Consider the following 20,917-nt stretch of genomic DNA (forward strand, 5'->3'; position numbering starts at 1 on the left):
GGCATTTTCTTAGTTATTGTGTTAAGACATTTATATTCTACATTTAGTAAGTTTCACATGTACCCTTGTAAGATGCACTGTAGGTATAATCTCACCAATCACTCTCCCTCCACCTATCCTCTCCCCTCCCTCCCCTCCCTCTCCCTCGTCCCCATATTTTTAGGTCATAACTGGGTTATAGCTTTCATATGAAAGCCATAAATTAGTTTCATAGTAGGGCTGAGTACATTGAATTCTTTTTATAATAAATTGTGGTATATGTACACTATGGAATATTATGCAGCCTTAAAGAAAGATGGAGATTTTACCTCTTTCATGTTTACATGGATGGAGCTGGACCATATTGTTCTTAGTAAAGTATCTCAAGAATGGAAGAAAAAGTATCCAATTTCATTTTCTTTATAGAACCTTTCAAGGAGAATTCATTAAAAATTTTTTTAATGAAGTTCAATAATCAATCTGTTTTTATGCTGGATTTTTGTGTTCTATTTAAGAAGTCAGGCATACTCCAGCATTATGGAGATAATCTCTTACGGTTGCTTTTAGAAATTTTGTCATTTCAGGGTTTATGGTTAAGTCTGTGTCCCATTTAAAATTGTATTTGTGGTATGAGGTTAGAATTGGATTTATTTTTAAAATATAGAACCATGTTTCTTTCAGTGCCATTCATTAAAAAAGAAGAGAGACAGAAGAAGGTAAAAATGTGAAAAACAAAATACTATTACTATTCATCTGCCAAATACAATAGAACATCCATAGTTGATCACCTCCCTACATTAACCTCCTCTTAAGTTGACTTAGTTTTCATAGACGGGGCATGTACCACATGTACCTCTCAGTACAGTAGGCCTAGTCCTTTATGTTGACCACCTCCATCTGTTGAACAGCTTGTTATAATCCCTTGGGTAGTCAACTTATGCAGGTTCTACTGTAATTCTATTGTGATAATTTGTTGTTGCATGATAAAATCATTCCAAAACTTCATGCTGAAAAACAACCACCATTTTTTAATGCTTACAGATTCCGTATGTCAGAACTTTGGATAGTTTATACCAGGGATGGATTCTTTTTGTTCCACAACGTCTAAGGCTTTAGACAGAAAGACTTGAATAAATTCACATGGCTGGGGGCTGAACTTGTCTATAGCAGAGCTGAGAAATAGATCATTTGTCAATGATGGAAATGCTGGCTGTACAATAGCTGATAGCTACCCATGGCTATTGAACATCTGTAATGTGGCTGGTGACATTGAGAAACTACACTTATAGTCTTATTTAATATTAATTAATCTGAATTTTAAAAGTCTTAAGTAAATATGGCTAGTGGCTATTATATTGAACAGTACAAATATAAAGTCTTCTTGGCTTATAAGTTTGATACCTGGGGTAAAGAGTCTTAAAAGCTGAGCTCGGAAGGAACTGTTGAACAGAAGACCCACCTGTGGCCTCTTTATGAGGTTGGACGCTGTGGCCTGAGAGTAGCCAGACTACCTGTATACGGTTTAGGGTGCCAAGAGTAAATGTTCTAGTGATTAAGAACCAAACGGTTTGGTTCTTTTATGACTTAGTTTCAGAATTCCTGTGACATACTTTCTGCCATTTTTAATGAGTTAATTTAGTCAGAAACCTTCCTAGATTCAAGTAGAAGAAGCACAGTCTCTGGATATCGATAGAGGAGTGTCAAAGAATTTGTGGCATATTTTACAATTTCCACCGAAGCTAAAAGATTTTGGTATTATGTCAGAGAGTAGATAGTCTCTGTTTTCTTAAATTCTGAGTATTTCATAAACAATCTGCTTTGATGAGATTGGTGAGAAAGAACTTTGTTGATCACAAACTCTGGATATATATCTTAGATTTTTTAGATTGGGGCTTACAGTTCCTGTGTCAGGATGATGAATGAAATAAATGCAAACATTGTCAAAATGAATAGATTTTAAGGAAAGGACGACATTATAAAATTATAAAATAAAATCTATCTCAATTTTGGATTTTAACAAATAGAAACTCAAATTTTAATGCAAAGCTTTACATGTAAAGTATAAACAAATTCCAATACCAGCATGGAATACAATATATGTCTTGAAATTCATTAGCAAGATCCTTGAGAAAAATAGGTATAGATTTTGCAGTTTAATTGGGACCAAATTATGGAGCATGCCTTGGGGATTTCCAGACTCCATCAATAGCCATCAATAAAATGGAAAAATGACACTTATCGGACATCAGAGCTTTGGATACATAAACCTAAAGCAGTGCACCTAGGAACTGCCAACGCTGTGCATTGAAGGAAGAGACTCTCTATGAACAGACATGTCAGGCACTCCTGAGATCTTGTTTATAATCATTTATGTTGTAGAATTCATTATAAGGATTTTGGGAAATGGATTCATTGTATTGGTAGACAGCATTAACTGGATCAGGAGAGGGAAAGTTTCCCCGATTGATTTTATTTTCATCTGCTTGGCCATCTCCAGGAAATGTTTCCTGTGGGTAACAATTTTAGCTATATCTTTAAATATAGTCTATGAGAAAATATTTTACTCCAAGAACCTAGTGATGAGCTTTAACATCCTCTGGACAGGATCCAACTATTTTTCCACAGCCTGTGCCACCTGCCTGAGTATCTTCTATTTCCTCAAGATAGCCAACTTCTCCAATCCCATTTTCTTGTGGATAAAACAGAGAATATACAAGGTACTTCTCTTAATTATATTGATTACAGTGTTCTTTTTCTGTATAAATCTCACTTTGATAGAAATATTAGCTAATAGCTTGATCTGAGAATGGGTAAAAATGGAAAGAAACTTGACATCTGGTTATACGGAGATTTTACATGATTTTGTAAATTTTGTAAATCTTCAAATGGTGTTTGCCATCCCCTTTGTAATGTCACTGGCCTCCTCACTCCTCTTAATCCTCTCCTTGTGGAACCATATCAGACGTATGAAGGTACAGGGCATGCATTCTAGGAATTCTAGCACAGAGACCCACATTAGAGCCATGAAAGTTATAACTTCATTTTTAATCGCCATTTTTATACATTATTTCAGCAATGTATTGCTAACATCAACCTATTCTGCTATAGACAGTGATGTGGCGAAAGTTATTTCTGGTATACTGTTATTTTTCCATCCTTCTGGCCATCCACTTCTTTTGATTTTATGGGACAGAAAACTGAAACAGGCTTTTCTTTGTGTCCTGAGGAAGCTGAAGTGTGCCAGGGAGGAGATAACTTCTCATTCTTAAAAATGTGCTTGATATGAGTGAAGAGGTTCTGAGGAAGAAGAAAAGGAAATCTCGACATCTGACATCTTCCCCTTCCTCATACCTCTCTTCTTCTCTCATCTCTGTGATGTATTCAGCATTATTGAAAATACTTGGGGATTGGGCGGTGCCTATGGCTCAGTGAGTAGGGCGCCAGCCCCATATGCCGAGGGTGGCGAGTTCAAACCCAGCCCCGGCCAAACTGCAACAAAAAAATAGCCGGGCGTTGTGGCGGGCGCCTGTAGTCCCAGCTACTCGGGAGGCTGAGGCAAGAAAATCGCGTAAGCCCAAGAGTTAGAGGTTGCTGTGAGCTGTGTGACGCCACGGCACTCTACCCGAGGGTGGTACAGTGAGACTCTGGCTCTACAAAAAAAAAAAAAAATACTTGGGGATTTATATTAAAAGGAAAAGATTGCTCCATGTTTGTGCTAGATATGTTGATTATGTATTTTAATAGCAAAGTTATAATATATTGATAATGTATTTTATATTTGGCACTACTCCATTTTTAAATTTTGTTAATCCGTTGCATAAACATTAGAACTACTTGAAGAACTACAATATACATTTATGTTTACCTAGTGTATATTCAAAAGAATTTGCATGTAGAAACATGTAGTGATTTAGTTTCTATCCTAAAAATAATCAATTGATCATTTAAAGCTGAGATGGAAAATACAAATAAGATCTATAGCTTAGAAATTAATTTGAGAATATAAAGATAAAGTCAAGTACGAGGGAGATATCCTGAAGAGTTATTTCCAGATATAAGCCCTGTTCTATAAATAGTTTCAGTAAAAAGGATTAAGCAACCTTGAGCATCAATAAATGTGATAACCAGCAGACTTAGACTCTAGAACCTGAATCTTTGGAGCAAAAGTTAAATTTTAATCAATTGGTTAACTATAAAAGGAAGGCAATGACATATCTATATCAGAAGATCAGTAAGATTCTAAGAGATGATAGTAGCAAATACATTTGATAAAAGTTGCTATATAAACAAGTAAACAAAATTTAATCTTTCAAAGGAAAAAACAAATCAGAAACAACAACTCAGATTGCAGAATTAAATTTAATAAGAACAGCTCCTATTAAAAATACCATCAGGAAGCATTTAAGAAATATCAGGTCAAAGAAAAACAAAAATTGGTAAATTTAAGAGAAATATTAATATATTTTAAAATGAAATAATTGGGAGATAAAAATGGTATTTTTTCTAAGAAAGAAACAGGATATTACAAGAAAACAGTATAGTTCTCAGCAATAAAGTCAAAGACAAATTTTCAACATTGCAGAAAGCTATTTATTTATTTTTTGTTGTTGCATATGATGGTTTTATTAATAACATCAAGGGTATGTTATTACCCTTATAAACATATTGAGTAAGTTTCTAAGAGATGATGGATTAGGGCAGCTGGAATATATGGAAAATAGAATTTGATTTTTTCTAAATTTCATATATTAAGTGGGTACAAATGTTTTGGGTTACATGGATCACTTTTTTATTTCAAATTAATATGAGGGTTCAAATTTTTAGGTTACATTGTTGTCACTTCCAAGGCAAAGTTCTAAGTTGTAGAAGAGCCCCTCAGCTGGAGCATGCTGAATACCCTTGTACTGTGTACATTAAGTGAGATCCGCCAAATGCCTTCCCTCTTCCTGCCAATCACCCTTTCCCCTCCCTACTCTCTCCTTGCCCTGCCCCCTTGCTAGACTATATATGTGTTTTATCATTCCTATGAGCATGTAATTATTTATATAATTGGTTTTACATTAGCATTGAATACATTGGATACTTCCCCCTGCCCCCCTCATTCTTGAGATAGTTTACTAAGAAGAATGTGTTTCAACTCCATTTGGGTAAACATAAAATATGTAAAGCCTCCATATTTTTTATGGCTGAATAGTATTCCATGGTATACACACACCACCATTTGTTAATCCATTTATGGGTTGATGGGTATTTGGATTGCTTCCACAACTTAGCAATGATGATTTGAGCTGCAACAAACATTTTGGTGCAAATGTCTTTATGATAAAATGATTTTTTAATTTTAGGTTCTTCTGGGTAGATACCCAGTAATGGGATTGCTGTATCAAATGGAAGGTCGACTTTTAGTTCTTTGAGGATTCTCCATACTTCTTTCCTTAAAGGTTGAATTAGTTTGCGGTCCCACCAGCAGTATAGAAGTGTTACTGTAGAAAGTAATTTTAAAAAGTCAGTTGTATAGTAGAGTGAAAGATAAAGCCTAAAAAATTACCTAGATATTTCAGGCCTAAAATAGATTTTAAGTGGGTGAGTAAAAATAAAATATCTAAAGATAGATTGACTGTGAGATTCCCATGTATAAAGGACATAATCCCTTCAGGACAGTGAGTGATTGTCAGCACAGGTTAATTTTGCCCCCTACAGGACATTTAATAATATCTCGAGACATTTTTAGTTGTCAAAGTTGGAGAGATACCACTGACATCCAGTGTAGATTTAGAACCAGATTTAGCAAGGAAAAACACAGAAGGCCCAGTTAATTTTGAATTTCAGATTAAAAAACCAAGAAATAATAAATATTTCTATGTCTTGTGCTAATCATCATGTAAGTATACCAAAATACAAGTATGCTATTGAACATCAATTTTTTTAGACCTAAAAACCTTGATAATTGGATAGACAAAAACATCTACTTGTTGCTTATCTGAAATTGAACTGACACCCTGTGTTTTATCTGGTATGTGCGAGAGGACAACATTGCTGCTAAATATCGTATAATGCACAGCACAGCCACCACAGCAAAGAATTATTTGGCATAAAATGTCAGTGGTGCTAACGCTGAAAACCCCTGCTTTAGGAAGATATCAGAGTGAAAAGCATAGAATCAATAATGGTGGCCACAACTGGGAAAAATAAAATAAAATTTTTATATAAGACTGAGCACCTTCCTTCCTCATCTTGGAATTTTACAACTTAGCATCTTAAGGCTTTAAAAAAAATTTAAAGTATATAAATCCTTAAAGCTGTATTTCTCTTTACTGGTTCTCTGAATTTCTACATCTCTATAATTTTGTAGATAGCTTGTTCTTAGCAGTGTTCTCCTAGGAACAGAAACCTCATTTGAAATCTCATGCATTGCCTCTCTGATGCTCTCAGCCTGAATTTCCAAGTATTTTATTTATTACCATAATGATTTTATATTTTGCCCTTCTTCCTTCCTACTAAAATGATATGGGGATATTCTGATAATTCATTTTGGCTTTTTTGTTAAATGATAAGCAGAAAAATAATAAAGACTTTATAAAAGAAGATTAATCACTCTCCTTGCAATCCTTTGTAACTGTTCTAGGGCATTCCGTGACACCACTGTTCTCCTAATGTCTCACCTCTGTGGCCTCATCTCTTAGTCTAAATTCAAGAGATTTTAACGCAAGAAAAGGAAACTTTTTGAAAGCTACTTCTGAAACATTTAGCTAACTCCAGAAAGAAAAGCTACATATGATTTTTCCTGCCTACTTTTAACCATTACTAAAGTTTGGGATAGGATGGGTTGTAGGATTTGCATGGGCATGCTTTGATAATTCAATCCCACATGTTAACATACACTGATTGATCAAGGGCAACAGTTGCATTGTCTTTTGGAGCCATAAATCATAACCACGAAGGCACTTTTAGGCAAGAACAAAAGGAGAAATGAAAAAGAAACATAGTAATAATTTAATGCTGGGATGAAAACTTCCTCATCCTTGATATAGAGTGGCTAAAGCTTTGTTGTAATTGTAAAAACAGATTTTGGAAGAAGTAGATTTAGAACCTAGATAATTGGATATGCAGTGGAATGAAGAAGGAAAGTTAACCAAAAATACTATTCCTAAACCTATAATTAGTAGCCCTGGGGAAAACTAGAATTCTGAAGGAGGAAACCAAAATATTGGAAGAGAAAGACATTTTTTGAGTTACCAGAAAGCTTCCCATTCCTTTTGATCATCTGGGCATAGTTTATGCTTACTCTTAAAGTGACTCACTTATGAGCATTGACTGCCTAAAGACTTATCTAGGTAATAAGAGCCAGTGGCCAGGTGACCTTGGAATTCAGAGGCTAATCTAATAAAGAGCTGTGATGGTTTATAGAGAAGTCAGCAGAAGCTGCATAAATTCCTTCCAGGCATGAATTATCAGAATAAATAATCTCTAATTCTAGATATTAAATGGAAAGATTAGGTTGACAACTGGTCCCCACTTTTTCCACAGGTGCAAAATTTTGTGAGCGGTCTCACCTGAACTTGTAAACAAGCAATTTAATGCAACATGTAAAGGTAGAGTTACACAGAATTTTCCTGAAAGGAGTAATTGTCTCCTCTCCTCTCCAAATAGCAAATCTAATACTCCTTCCATAGCAGAAATATTATGGGTGCAGGCAACCCTAGATTGACTGTAGGGAAGATAAGGCAGATACATGTAAGTTCATGTCATCGCCACAGACCATAACAGATACTATGTTACAGAAGACATCACAGTCTTTGGAACCTGTGTAACCTTGCTCTTCGGAGTGGGTGTTGGGAAAAATTCTCTCTATTGCATGGTCATGGTCTTGACTTCTGAGCAAAGAGCATATTTGATTAGCTAACAGCAGAACCTGCAAGAAGGTCAGGCAAGCAAGCACCTGGGGTATAAATTTTGAGGAGTAATTTTGTTTCAAGGCCCTCAGCTGGCTGAGTACCTTCTTAAATTTCATGCTGTAGGGGTCTCACTCACCTCACTCAAGGCCAGACCATGGCAAAGAGCCTTGAAATTTAGAAATGATAAAATTCTCCTGGGCCAGAGGACATTTGTTTAAAGACAGAGCTTCTTCTCTCCAGAGATGTATATTTTCTTACATCTCAGTGAAAAGATAAGGTCTTAAGACATACAGATCACTCACAGAGATCACAATTTATAATACCAAAAGTTTCCAGATTTGGGCATTCCTCTTCCTGTGATGCACCCCACTGCATGCACACATGATTCTGGCCCTAACCTTATCTCTGTGAGAGGACTGAAGCTTGGGGAACCAGTGCTATAATATTTCTCTGGCTAGTGCTGCTTCTGCTGTGTATAGAACACAGTCTTCTGTAAGTGTAACAAGTGGCAGGCTAAATTGTTAGCTTTGAACAATTTTGGCAACAGGGATGGGGAGTTGCCCAAAAACATGGCCTTCTGAAAAGAAAGTCAAGGGTCCTGTAGGCTGATTAATGGGACTAAAGCAAAGTCAATGGGAATTGCTAGCCGGCATGTTGACCAACATGTATGGTCAACTGGTCAATAAATAGCCCTTCATTATGTTGCTCATTAATGAGTAGAATTTGGAAGTGATTGAAAACTGAGTACAGGAGGTAGAACTGAATTAGGCTTCCCAGATGGCACTTTTAGTTTTTGCTCTGTACTCCAAATAACAGAAAGTAGAAGGGTTAAAGAGTCCCCAACGCTAGTATGGCCTTTTGGGTAGACCCAAACACCAGATGTCTCTTCAGCTGAGCCAGAAGCAGTGGCCACACTGCTTGAATTTGAAATTGAACATGTCTTAATTACTGGCATGGACACACTTCATCCACATCCCCCTCATCACTTCTTCATCTGTACTCTAATCTCAGTTGCTTTAAGGATTTGGGCTAGGTATGAGATTTCCCTGACCCAAGGAGGACCAAAGTTCCTACACACCATGCAAACATATCGCAAAAGTCAAAGGACTCAAATTTTGATAGCTTTGCTAGATACATGGGGTAAAATAACCATTTTACTTGGTAATGTTGGGGAAAAGGGGTACTTAGGTACATGGGATGGGGCTGTCGTGGCATGTGAAGGGGCACAAAAGAAGACATCCTAAGCCTGTGGACACCCCAAACACTGGGATTAAACTAGAAAGGAGATAGATCATGGGGCAAGAAGCCGAGAAGAAAACAAAAAACAAAAAGCCTATAGCTTCATTTTCCTTCATTCTGTAAATCCCCAGCCAGAAGGTGGCACCACCACCTCACCACCTGGTTACTGTGACAGCTCTCACAGCAGTGCTACATTCTGGGGTTCCTATAGGAAGGAAAGAAAAAGAGGTGCCTGAGTTCAACTAATGAGGTTTAAACAAATACTGCACAAAAGGAAAAATGTTAGAAGGACTTTATGAAGAGGGTTTTTAAAAAATAAATTTTTATTATGGGATAATGTTAGAGTTATAGAAAATTAAGAGAATGCCCAGATATATTTTAACCAAATTCCCCAATGTTATTACCTTGTTATTACCTTGCATTACTGTAATGTGTTAAAACTAATAAATTAACATTGATACAATATTACTAACTGAATGCTTGACTTTATTCAGATCTCCCCAGATAGGGTTTTGTAGACCCATTCAATGCACTTTTTTTGTTTTGTTTTTATATCTGCATGTATTTACAATAAATAGTGATAATTTTATTTCATAAGTGTCAAAGAGAATCATCCAAGGGAAAACCCGAAGTAGAACAATGTATTGGTAGGAAAAACTTCCCAGCACAGTAGACAGGTCATGATTTAGCATGAGTGCCTCTACCCTCTAATGTCCAAACCTTTCCTCACTGAACTTTTTCTGTACTGCAAATAGAAAGACGTCCCTGTGTCCAGGATGAAATAGACAAGAACTCAGTATATTTAAACAAAACCCCAGGAAAAATTGATCAGTTCTTAAGAAATGGAACAATCAAGAGGTAAAAACCCTGAAATGAATTTAATATTGAAATGATCAGAGTTTAAAGAGGCTATTATGGACTTTTTAAAATGAGACAAATAGGGACAGTCTCAAAATTAATGGAAAGAAAAAAACTTCTCAGCAGAAAAATTTTATATAAAAGAATAAAATAGAAATTTTAGAGCTGAAAATATTATGTCAAAAATTAAAAATGAACTTACTGGGCATAACCAATAGCAGAAAGGAAATAAGGAAGAAAACAGTGTTCTTGAAGTTGTAGCAATAGAAATTGTATAGTCTGAAGGACACAGGATAAAATAATAAAAAAAATTATACAGAGTATTAGGGGCAGGATGGACTATAACAAGTGATCTAGTATTCATACCATCTGAGTTTCAGAAGGAGGGCAAAAAGAAATGTTGAAACAGTATTCAAAGATATACTGGCTGACCTTGGGTATGTGACTTAATTTTTTTAGGATATAATTCTTTATCCTCCCTCCTTATCCTTGTGCCTAAAGTAAGATATTTACACACTTCCTAGCTATTCATTTTACTGCATGAAGAAATCAGTTAGCAGCTTTCCAAAAAGCCAAGAGTGAGATGAGTTGCTAAAACTAGTACCTCCTGATTCAGATACTCCAGCCTTTGGAGTTTTCAATGGAACGAATTACATGTTCAATTCATCAGGAAGCCTAATGATTTTTCTTTAGGCTCTCCCTTACATAAGATTCCATGAACTGGATTAAAATCCACATCCTAGAAAAACAGAATGAAGGAATTTTTAAAAACTCAAGGGACAGGCCTTCTTAATTCTATGCCTATTTAGTTACTGAAAATTCAGTCAATTGGGCTTTGAAGATAAACATCGGGCAGGAAAGAGATCGTCTTTAACCCACATATTAGATTTTGTAGCTGATAACAGTATCTGGGAAGTTTTAACTTTGAAATCCTTTTCCAGTGAATTAAACCAGAATTTAACATAATATAAAATCCCTAGTAAGATATCAGGGGTAAGAGAGAAGGAAGTTAAAAACATGCACTAAAATATGCTCATTGCTTCCAGTGGTGGTGCTACGCTGGTCTGCAATTGAGTAAAGAAATTATTTCATTCATTTCTAGTAAGTATCACTCACCATGTGTCTAGTATTCTAATAACTGCCTCTACTAGTGTTAGTAAATAGAGGATCCTTCTAAGTCTGTGACACAAGGCTTCCTTTCTCCAAATCCCTAAGGCACTCTGCCAGGGCTGAAATCCTTCCAGTGGAAATGAAATACAAATACATTCCCCAAGAAGTATTTGTTTAAAAGCCTTATCTCCATTCATACTCACAAGTCCCTAAGAGTAGCAGGTGAACTGACCTATCTTCACGTGCTGGCATCATACTCTTTCTTCTCCCAAGAGTGGATCTAGCTAAGAAAATACCATGTCAGGTAAGAAGAGTAAGAATGGGGACATAGTACCAGAGGCTACTTGTTGAGTCTGTCCTGAAGTCCTTCTTAAGAACAATCATTCAAAGACCAAAAATAAATAAAAATATGAAAATCTATAGCCTTAGCTGGTGTTCTGATCATGTGTTCTTGAGAATAAACAGTAGTGACCTCTACTAGAAATAAGAGAATAAATTTCTTCATTTAAAAGATAAAAGCTCTAAGGAAATGCCTCTTCCTACTAAAACCCACAGAACTTTGGGTTGTTAATAATGGCAACAAACCATTTCTTGATAGGAAGGAATGGAAACATTTCTTTAACAGAAATGACTAGATGGATCTGGCCCAGGAGACTACCTCTTGCTCTAAGTGAAACACAAACTTTTCCCTGATGCCCCACAGGTTAGAAAGGAAGAAAGACAAACTCGTAGGTAACTTTGACTTCCGTAACATCCTGTGCCATTGGAACACTACAAATACTGATAGTGAGCACAGTTCTGCATGGGAGGTATATTCTGCCAAGGAGACAATGAAAGGCAGAAACAAGAATTTAAACGCACACAGCCAACTCTATTTCAATAGGCCTTTCAGCCTCTACTAAAATACAATATCTAGATTTTTCTAATTACTATCTGCAATTCCCTTTGAACAAAGGATGATCCATTTCTTTATTTCTTTTTTTTAATGTATTCAATTTTCTTTACAAGAAGACTGTCATCTATTATCTACACTCCTAATTTTAACAGAAGAATCCACACAGTCTTATCTTTACTGGTTTCATTAACTATAGCATGACCATGAATTCAGAATGACATGACTATTTTTCACAAGGTCAATGAGTAAACTCAACCTAGTTTTGCAACCCTAGGAACAAAGAACTCAAGCAAATCAGCAAGAAACAACTGAGCAACCCCATTAAAAGATGAGCAAAAGACATGAATAGAAACTTTGTAAATGAAGATATGCTAGTGGCCAACAAACTCATGAAAAAAATGTTCAATGTCTCTCTAATCATTAGGGATATACAAATCAAAATCACAACAAGATAGTACCTAACTCCTATGAGAATGGCTTGCATTAAAATCCCAAAATGACAAATGCTGCCATGGATACAAAGAGAAAAGAACTCTTATATATTGTTGGTGGAACTGCAAACTAGTATGGCCTCCATAGAAAGTTATATGGAAATACCCGAAAGAACTTACAGTAGACCTACCATTTGATCCAGAAATCTCATTGCTGGGTATATACCCCAAGGAAAAAAAGGTCACTTTATAAAAAGGACACTTGCACTCAAATGTTTATAGCAGCATAATTCAGAATCACAAAGACTTGGAAACAACCCAAATGCGCACCAATATATGAGTGGGTTAATAAGATGTGGTATATGTGTACCATGGAGTACTACTCGGCCATAAAGAAAAATAGGGATCTATTATCTTTTGTGACAACCTGGATGGATCTGGAAACCATTCCAAGTGAAACAACACAACAATGGAAAAACAACCACCTGTGCTCAATACCAGGTTGGAACTGATGGATCATTACTTAAGTGCACATATGGAAGTAAATCTTAATGAAAATTAAGCTGAGAGAGGCAGAAGGGGGATCTTTATTTGCAAATTCACACCCGTTGTGTACAGTACACACTATGGGGGGGGGCACATTTATAACTTTGACTCAATTTGTGAAAAAACTAAGTATGTAAACAAAACATGTGTACCCTCTAATACTCTGACATTTTAAAAATGAAGTAATGTATCCTTTTAATCTAACGATACTGGAATGCATGTTGCATTGAACATACATAATTGTTTCTGCTTTTTCCCAATATCCCAACTTTTTCAAGAAAAAATAAAAAGGGAATTAGTATCCAAGGGACAAGAAGAATGGGAGGGGGATGACAGCAAACAGCAACGGTGAACACACAATCATGGATGTGGAATGATGAGGTGAAAAAGAACAGTTTGTGGATTAGGAAAAGCTGAAAGGAGACACAGAAGAGTGGATAGCAGTACCATCAATTTACTCCAGAATATGGAGATATGAAATGAACTCACTATTTAGAAGTTCATGTTACTGCCAACGTTCCTAGGCAAGAGGGCCAGAAACTGTGTTCTTTTTTTTTTTTTTTTTTTTTTTGTGGTTTTTGGCCAGGGCTGGGTTTGAACTCGCCACCTGCGGCATATGGGACCAGCGCCCTACTCCTTGAGCCACAGGCGCCGCCCCAGAAACTGTGTTCTAAAGGAAAGGTACATGTTCACCTTGGAGAAGAGTAAGTCATTCATTAATTAAATGAACAAAATCCTTTTAGGGCATCTGTTTTGGGGAAATTTTCATAAAAGTTGGAGGGGGACATGTATTGCTGTGAATCACCTATGAAGAAGTTATTGTATCTCTGTAAAGTAAGAGGAAGTGTCACTGAAAGTTTCAGAACAGCTGCTGACTTTGCTAAACCAGTGATGGGCTGAGGCTATGACACTTGTCCATGGTACTGGTGAGACATTCCTCCTCCTACAGCCCCAGACAATGGAGGAATAACACCAGTTCTGGGGCTGGGACATGGAAGATGCTCTCAGGCAGGGCACATACAGGGATATGGAAATTTATCCTTTGATAAACAATTCTCTAACCAGTCTGCTCTTTGCCTTTCTGAAATTTTAGATTCATTGTGATTGGAGGAATCAAAGCTTAGTGCACTAAAAAGGCACCTGCAAATTAAGCCAATGCTAATATGCCTGCCCATAAAAAATGCACATAAAAAGAAGTACATACATGACGTCACATTGCCAAGATTTCTGAATGAATAACAAAAAAGGACTTAATATCTACATGAAGGTGAACGAAAAAATAGGATATTAGAAGTCTGTGTAAATGTGCTCATGATTTAAAACAAACTTATTTACTCAGGAAAAAAATTTTATCTACATCTCACCTGTTATAATAAAAATATTCTGAAAAGTTTAACTGTAATAATATCCTGATAAAAATACTTGTATTTGTTTTCTGGACCTCATTCCCTCTCATTTTGTAGAAAATAAATGAAGAAATAAATAGCAAGAAAGCAATGGCAAGAAATTGTGCTTAGAGAACTGAATGACTTCTATGCCACTCACTATATAATAACCTTACTATGTCCCTTAGTCAACTAAGGCATAAAATAATAATAATTATATCTCCTAATAAGATAATTGTGATGTGTAAGTGCTTAGAAATGTTTCCTACTCAGTTTTAGGTGGGGTAGGTTGAAAGAATATAAATTCACTGATTCTGAAATATATGTGTTTAAACACATTATTATTTTATTTTATTTTTTAATTTTAGAATATTACAAAGGTAGATATAGAAGTAAATTTCAATGAAAACCTAGCCGGGGATGGGGAAGAGAGGATGGGTGAATTCACACTTATTGGGTACAGTGCACACTATCTGGGTGAAGGGCACATTTATAATTTTGGCTCAGTCTATGCAAAAGCAAAGTATATAAACAAAACATGTGTACCCCCTAATATTTTGAAATTTAAAAGAAATAATGCTTAACAAAACTGGCATAGATGGGACATACCTCAAAAGTATAAACACTGTATATAAAAAGCCTTTGTACAGCTAACATATACATCCAACATCATACTGAATTGGGAAAAATTGAAAGCATTCCTGCTTAGAACTGGAACAAGGCCAGGTTGCCCACTCTCACCCCTTTTATCCTGGAAGTCTGTCAGAGCAACCAGACCAGAGAAGGAAATCAAGAGGATCCAAATGGGAAAAGAAGATCTTAAATTATTGGTCTTTGCCGATGATATGATCATATATCTAGAAAACTCCAAAGATTCAATCAAGAGACTCCTGAAATTGATAAATAAATTCAACGAAATCTCAGGTTTCAAAACCAATGTACACAAATCAATAGTTTTCACGAAATACATATTTATGAAGAGTCAATATCAAATTAAATTATATAGACCAGCACAAAAATGCTTTTAGGAAAATCTTAGCAATGTTAAATTCTCAGAGACAGGTGTGTTTCTATGCTCACTATATATCATCAGAAGGCTTAGTTGACTCAGTGGGCAAAATAGTTCTCCCAATTTACTCCTTCAGACCACAGATACCCAAGGCAATCCACTTAGAAAAGTGACAGGACCTAATTTCGGTATTTAAAAGATAGCCCTGTCTGTTGTGAGGAGAATTGTATGGGGTGTTGTGGCAGCGAGAATGTTGGCAAAATAACTGGAGGCTGTTAAAAGTCCTTCAAGGGGGAGAATCCTGGCCAGACCCAGGGCCTTCTAGCAGAGAACACAGAAGTAGTCACATTGAGGATGCATTTTAAATATAGAAATAACTTGGTTTTCAATGGGCAGAACCTGGGAGGAGTGAGAATTTCTGAACAAGTGAATGAAACACTTGTTATTAAATGAGAAAAGATTGGGAATGCTATAGGCTAAATTGTGTTTCCCACAAATTCATAAATTGAAGCCCTAAATCTAGTAGCTCAGATTCTGACTATAGTAAGAGACAAGGCCTTTAAAAAGATGACTAAGTTAAAATGAGTCTATTAGTGTGGCCCTAGTCCTTGTGTCCTTATAAGAAGAGGACACTTGGACACACGGAGAGTCTCTAGAGAGCAGGTACATAGAAGAAACCCCATGTGAGGACACAAGTGATCTGCTTGAAGCCAAGGAGAGAGGGCTTGGAAGACACCACAATCGCTCGCACTTTGAGTTGGACTTAGAGCCCACAAACTGGGAGAAAATTAATGTCTATTGTTTAAGTCACTCAGTTTGTGGTATTTTGTTAGGGTACCTGTGAAAATTTATATGCAGAAGAGCAGTTTTTAGGACGTGGGATTCAAGAATCCTGTTGGGGACATGTTAATTTTAACATCCTCACTAGCAGGCAGTGAGTGGTTAAGGGCTCCAACTCTCTAAAGGAACCTCAGCTCCTGCTGCAGTCCTGCTCCTCGCTCCCGCCCCACCTGCCTCACTGACAATGCCTCTTTCAGCTCTTCCAAAACCTCTGTTTTGGTTTGTGTCTGTTGAGTTCAGAGCTGATATTTACTTTTTCCTGATACTCTTTCTTTCCACTCATGTGGCCCTTGAAGAATGTCAGGGAATGGAGAAGGTCAGGGAAATAGCCTGAACTGAGTGACATTTGGAGCATCACCTGCTTTCCTCCTGCAGTCATCACGCCCAGGCAAGCCTGCCTCCACCAGGACTGAGGCCTCTGCCCCTGCCCACACAGTGGGATGCCACTGCCTGGCACTGCCCTCTGCTGTTTCTCCCTGACCTTGCTTTCCCACCTGACCATAAGCCATCTAGGTGGGATTGCTCATCTCCAGTTATCATTTAAAATAGTGTCCAGAGAAAATAGAGATGGTAATCCTGATAACATAGTGGCATTTGATAGGCCCAAGAACTACTCTCTGGGCTCGGCGCCTGTAGCTCAGCTGTTAGGGTGCCAGACACATATACCAGGGCTGGCAGGTTTGAACCCAGCCTGGGCCTGCTAAGCAACAAGGACCACTACAACAACAACAATAACAAAAACAGCCAGGCATTGTGGCAGGCACCTGTAGTCCCAGCTACTTGGGAGGCTGAGGCAAGAGAATTGCTTAAGCCTAAGAGTTTGAGGTTGCTGTGAGCTGTGATGCCATGGCACTCTACCCAAGGGTAGTTAGACTTTGTCTCAAAAACAAACAAACAAACAAAAAAACAAAAGAACTACAATCTGTCTACCATAACATCATGAAGCCCAGCGATTACTATTCTGCTTCCTACACAGCCAGAAAATTGACAACTGGTAAATATACTGCCCTTTCAAACACAGCCATAAGTATGTCAGAGAAGATACTAGTCTGTGTGAGGACCTTGCAAGAGTAGTTATCTGTAACCAACCCCATTGTATTAGGAAGCCTTACTGTCATGTTACCTGCAACCCTTGGGAAGGGCCAGACCGTGAGTCCAGATCATGAATAATGGAAATGGTTGATAATAAAAGCAAGTGTGCACACACCCTCAGAGGAGCAGCAGTGTGGATGATAGAGTACCCATCTCCTCTCACAGACTGAAAATGAAATGATTCATTCCAATATCTGTGCTGATTGCTTGCACAGAATTTATTCAAAAACTTCACCCAAGTTACAATTTGTACTTTTTACAAATGAGACACTAACAAAGACGCTGCCTCATCTTTCATGGCTAAAATTCTAAGAAGTAAAAGTGGATGCAGTTGACCTATTGTGAACAAAGGAAGACCTAATCTTTGAGGTACTGAGGTCCACCCAGGTGGGAACTCAAAGGCACCATTTTTCTGCTTCTCTTCCCAAAGGGAGCTGCCCCATTTCTCCCAGCATGGAGTTGGAAGCAAACCCCACCTCCAAGATGTTGCTGACCCTGCTCTCCATGGCCTTTCTGGACCCGACTTCAGCTCAGAGCGTCAATGAAGGTAAAACAAAGGGGAGAGAAGGTGCTTGACTCTGTGTGGGGCTTAAGAGATTACCCTGCAGAGGACGAGGAAACTGAGAGGGCAGAATGATGGCAAGAAAGAGGGGGCTGCAGAGCCATGAGAAGGAAATGACAGATTACATCTTCATTTCATGCCAAGGCTTATGCTGCATTTAGAATACATTATAATCCCAAAATATATTTGGATGAGAGGAATTAGAAGGTAAGATTTGCATTATTAGAAAACTCACTCTGTGAAGCATGCTGTGGAAGGTGGCAAGACTGACCCAGAGAAGTCTAGTCATGAAGCTCTCATAGTAATCTGAGTAGGCAGTGATGACAGTAACCTTGCTGGACACTGGATGCAGTGTCTCCTTTATTGGTAAAGGAGATAAACACACATCTGAGCTATTTCAGAGATAGACATTCAAATATCAAATTTGTCTCTCTAGAATTACTGAAATATAGGGCCAATATTCTCTTTTTTACCTACTCATATTTAACATTTTCATGTGATGTGAGCAGTGTGTGGAAGATTGTATATCTAAATATTTACTGCCTGTTGCTTTGTGGAGAAAGCATTTCAACATAAACCAAGTAATTAGAGAAGAAGGCGTGCAGGAGAATCCGAACATATTACATTGAAATATCCAGAGCACATACCCTTACTTAGCATTAATATTTGAGAGATCATAAGTAAGACTAAAAGAGCTTTTCTCAGGTGAGTCGTGGTCAATACTCTACATAGTAACAACCCTGCCTCCTCCTTGTGTCTTATCCCCATTCCAGAAGTAACCCAGATGTGGACAATGTCATAACTTAGGGGTTATACAGGGTGTGGCTGGAAGTAGAACCCTTGCTAATTGACATTTAGGCTGGTATCAATTTTTCAATATTTCAGGTACAAGTTACAGTGATCATCTTTGCAATTATATCCTTGAACATTTCCAACAGCAACCAAAAGATAAACAACCTAAAGATAATCTTTTAAGCAAGTATTTAGATGGTGCATAGAAGGAGTGAACAAAAACAAAAGAAAATGTTAATGCTTGAGGTGATAGTTATCCCAGTGGCCCCAATTTGATCACCACATATTGTAAACATGCATTGTAATAACACATGTATGGACAAGTATTATGTATCATTTTAAAAAGTAAAAAAAAAAAAAAATGAGTGAACAACAAGAAATTAGGAAGGAAAAGGAGTGGAAGAAGTGAGAGAGGAAGAGAAGGTGGCTCTCACTTACCTCCCTGCAGTAATACCAGCAAAGGATGAGATACTTCCTACCATGTAGTGTGTTGTCTAGAAGCTACCTTGTTTGTTTCAGAGAGTGCATAAGAAGATAATGTTCTCAGAAAGCCATGACACTGAAATCATATGGTGCTAACTCTCTTTTTGATATACTAATAAAATAGCTACCATCCAATTTCTCATTGCCTCCTTTCTTTCTTGGTATTTGTGTGTCTGCAATTTGTGAGCCATGAACATAAAGTAAGAACATCCAGGACTCTTTTCATTGATGCTTTCAGCATCTTCCCACCTTGTTAATCCACAAGCCAGCTGCCATGAGTTCCCTTGTTTCTTCTCATTCCTGGATTCTATAGTATAAATGCAAAACTTTAAAATATTGTTTTCAGATCTTTTAATGGTGGTCTTGTAATTTGTAATGATAGTCTTCAAATGTGGAATATATAACAAATGAGAGGAATTTGCAGAGGCTAAAGAATCCTTAAAATTTCCAAAATAATTGACCCCGGTTTATAGGGAAATTAATGTGGTTTTATGCTTAGAACTAGTGTTCTATGATAGTATATGGTTCCCTATTTTAACACTGCTTATGTTTCTTACACCATTTCTCATCAAAACCTGAAGTGGTTTTGTAAAGGGAGCAGCATAATATAGTATTTTAAGTGGCAAAACTATATTCTGACTATAAAAGTAAAAAAAAAAATGTATTATTATAAGATAATGTAAATTATTAAATTTGACTCAAGAAACTATAGAAAAGTTAAATAGAAAATAACCCTGAGATAAATGAAAGAAGTTGAGAAGAAATTGTCTCCATTACTTCTCCCCATCACCTCCAATGTCCATGGACAGCAAATTTTAATATGTTATTTTTATAGTATTAAATAACACATAAATCTTAAAATATTTAAATTTTCTAAAATGTAGAAAACATCACCAACTTCATTCATTCTGTGATATTCATTAAACAAAATATATAGGACAGCAAAGGTTCCATTAGGAAAAATCCTCTACAGTATACTTCAAGTCCTAACGCTGTGTTCTTTTTTTCCCATGACATCTTTCCAATAATGAATTATCAAAAAAAAAAAAAATAGATGATTTGATAAATATCTGCTGTCTTCAATCCAGGAAGCATTTAAAATGAAGCAGAAAGTCCATCTGTTATACCCGAGAATCGGGGTCCCCAATGACCACACGAGAGAGCCATACACGGATGCAATCACATAAGGGCATTGGCGTTTATTGAAGCTCGAGCCTGGGCTGTCGGCACCCCCAGAGGCAGCTAGGACTGAGAGCCCCGTGCTCGCTGCGTGCAGGTTTTTGATGAGGGAGGTATGGGGTGAGAGGGGTAGGAAGCAAAGCTGATAGGGTCCCACCAATCTTAATGGTGGGGGTGGGGTGGCGGGGCTGTTCTGACGCACTCCGGGAGATAGGGACACATCCTGGGAGATAGGGAGGGGTGTAGTTTGTTAAGAAACAGAAACTAGGAGCTTTCAGGTTTTCTCCAAATGGAGGATGAAAGCCTAAAAGCCCAAAATGGTGTCACTGCGTTGCTGGGTCCTTCACATCTAAAAGGAATGATGATAAATGATGCATTGTTGCATATCATCAAGGTGGCTGGCGAATGCGGATAATATGTGAGTCTTCTGCATTTAAGTTCCAAAGATTCTGCACCTTAAAAAATAAGACTTAGCCTATTCTCTGCACACAGATCTCTAGGAAAATTGGTATTCAGGTGTTTTAATTTTGAAAATAAAGCCCAGTCCCTTCAAGAGACAGAGAGACATTAGACAGAAAATTGCCTACTGCTTCCTTATATAAAGTTAAAAAAATTATGCTTC

Source organism: Nycticebus coucang, chromosome 12, assembly GCF_027406575.1.
Source record: "Nycticebus coucang isolate mNycCou1 chromosome 12, mNycCou1.pri, whole genome shotgun sequence".
Lineage (NCBI taxonomy): Eukaryota > Metazoa > Chordata > Mammalia > Primates > Lorisidae > Nycticebus > Nycticebus coucang.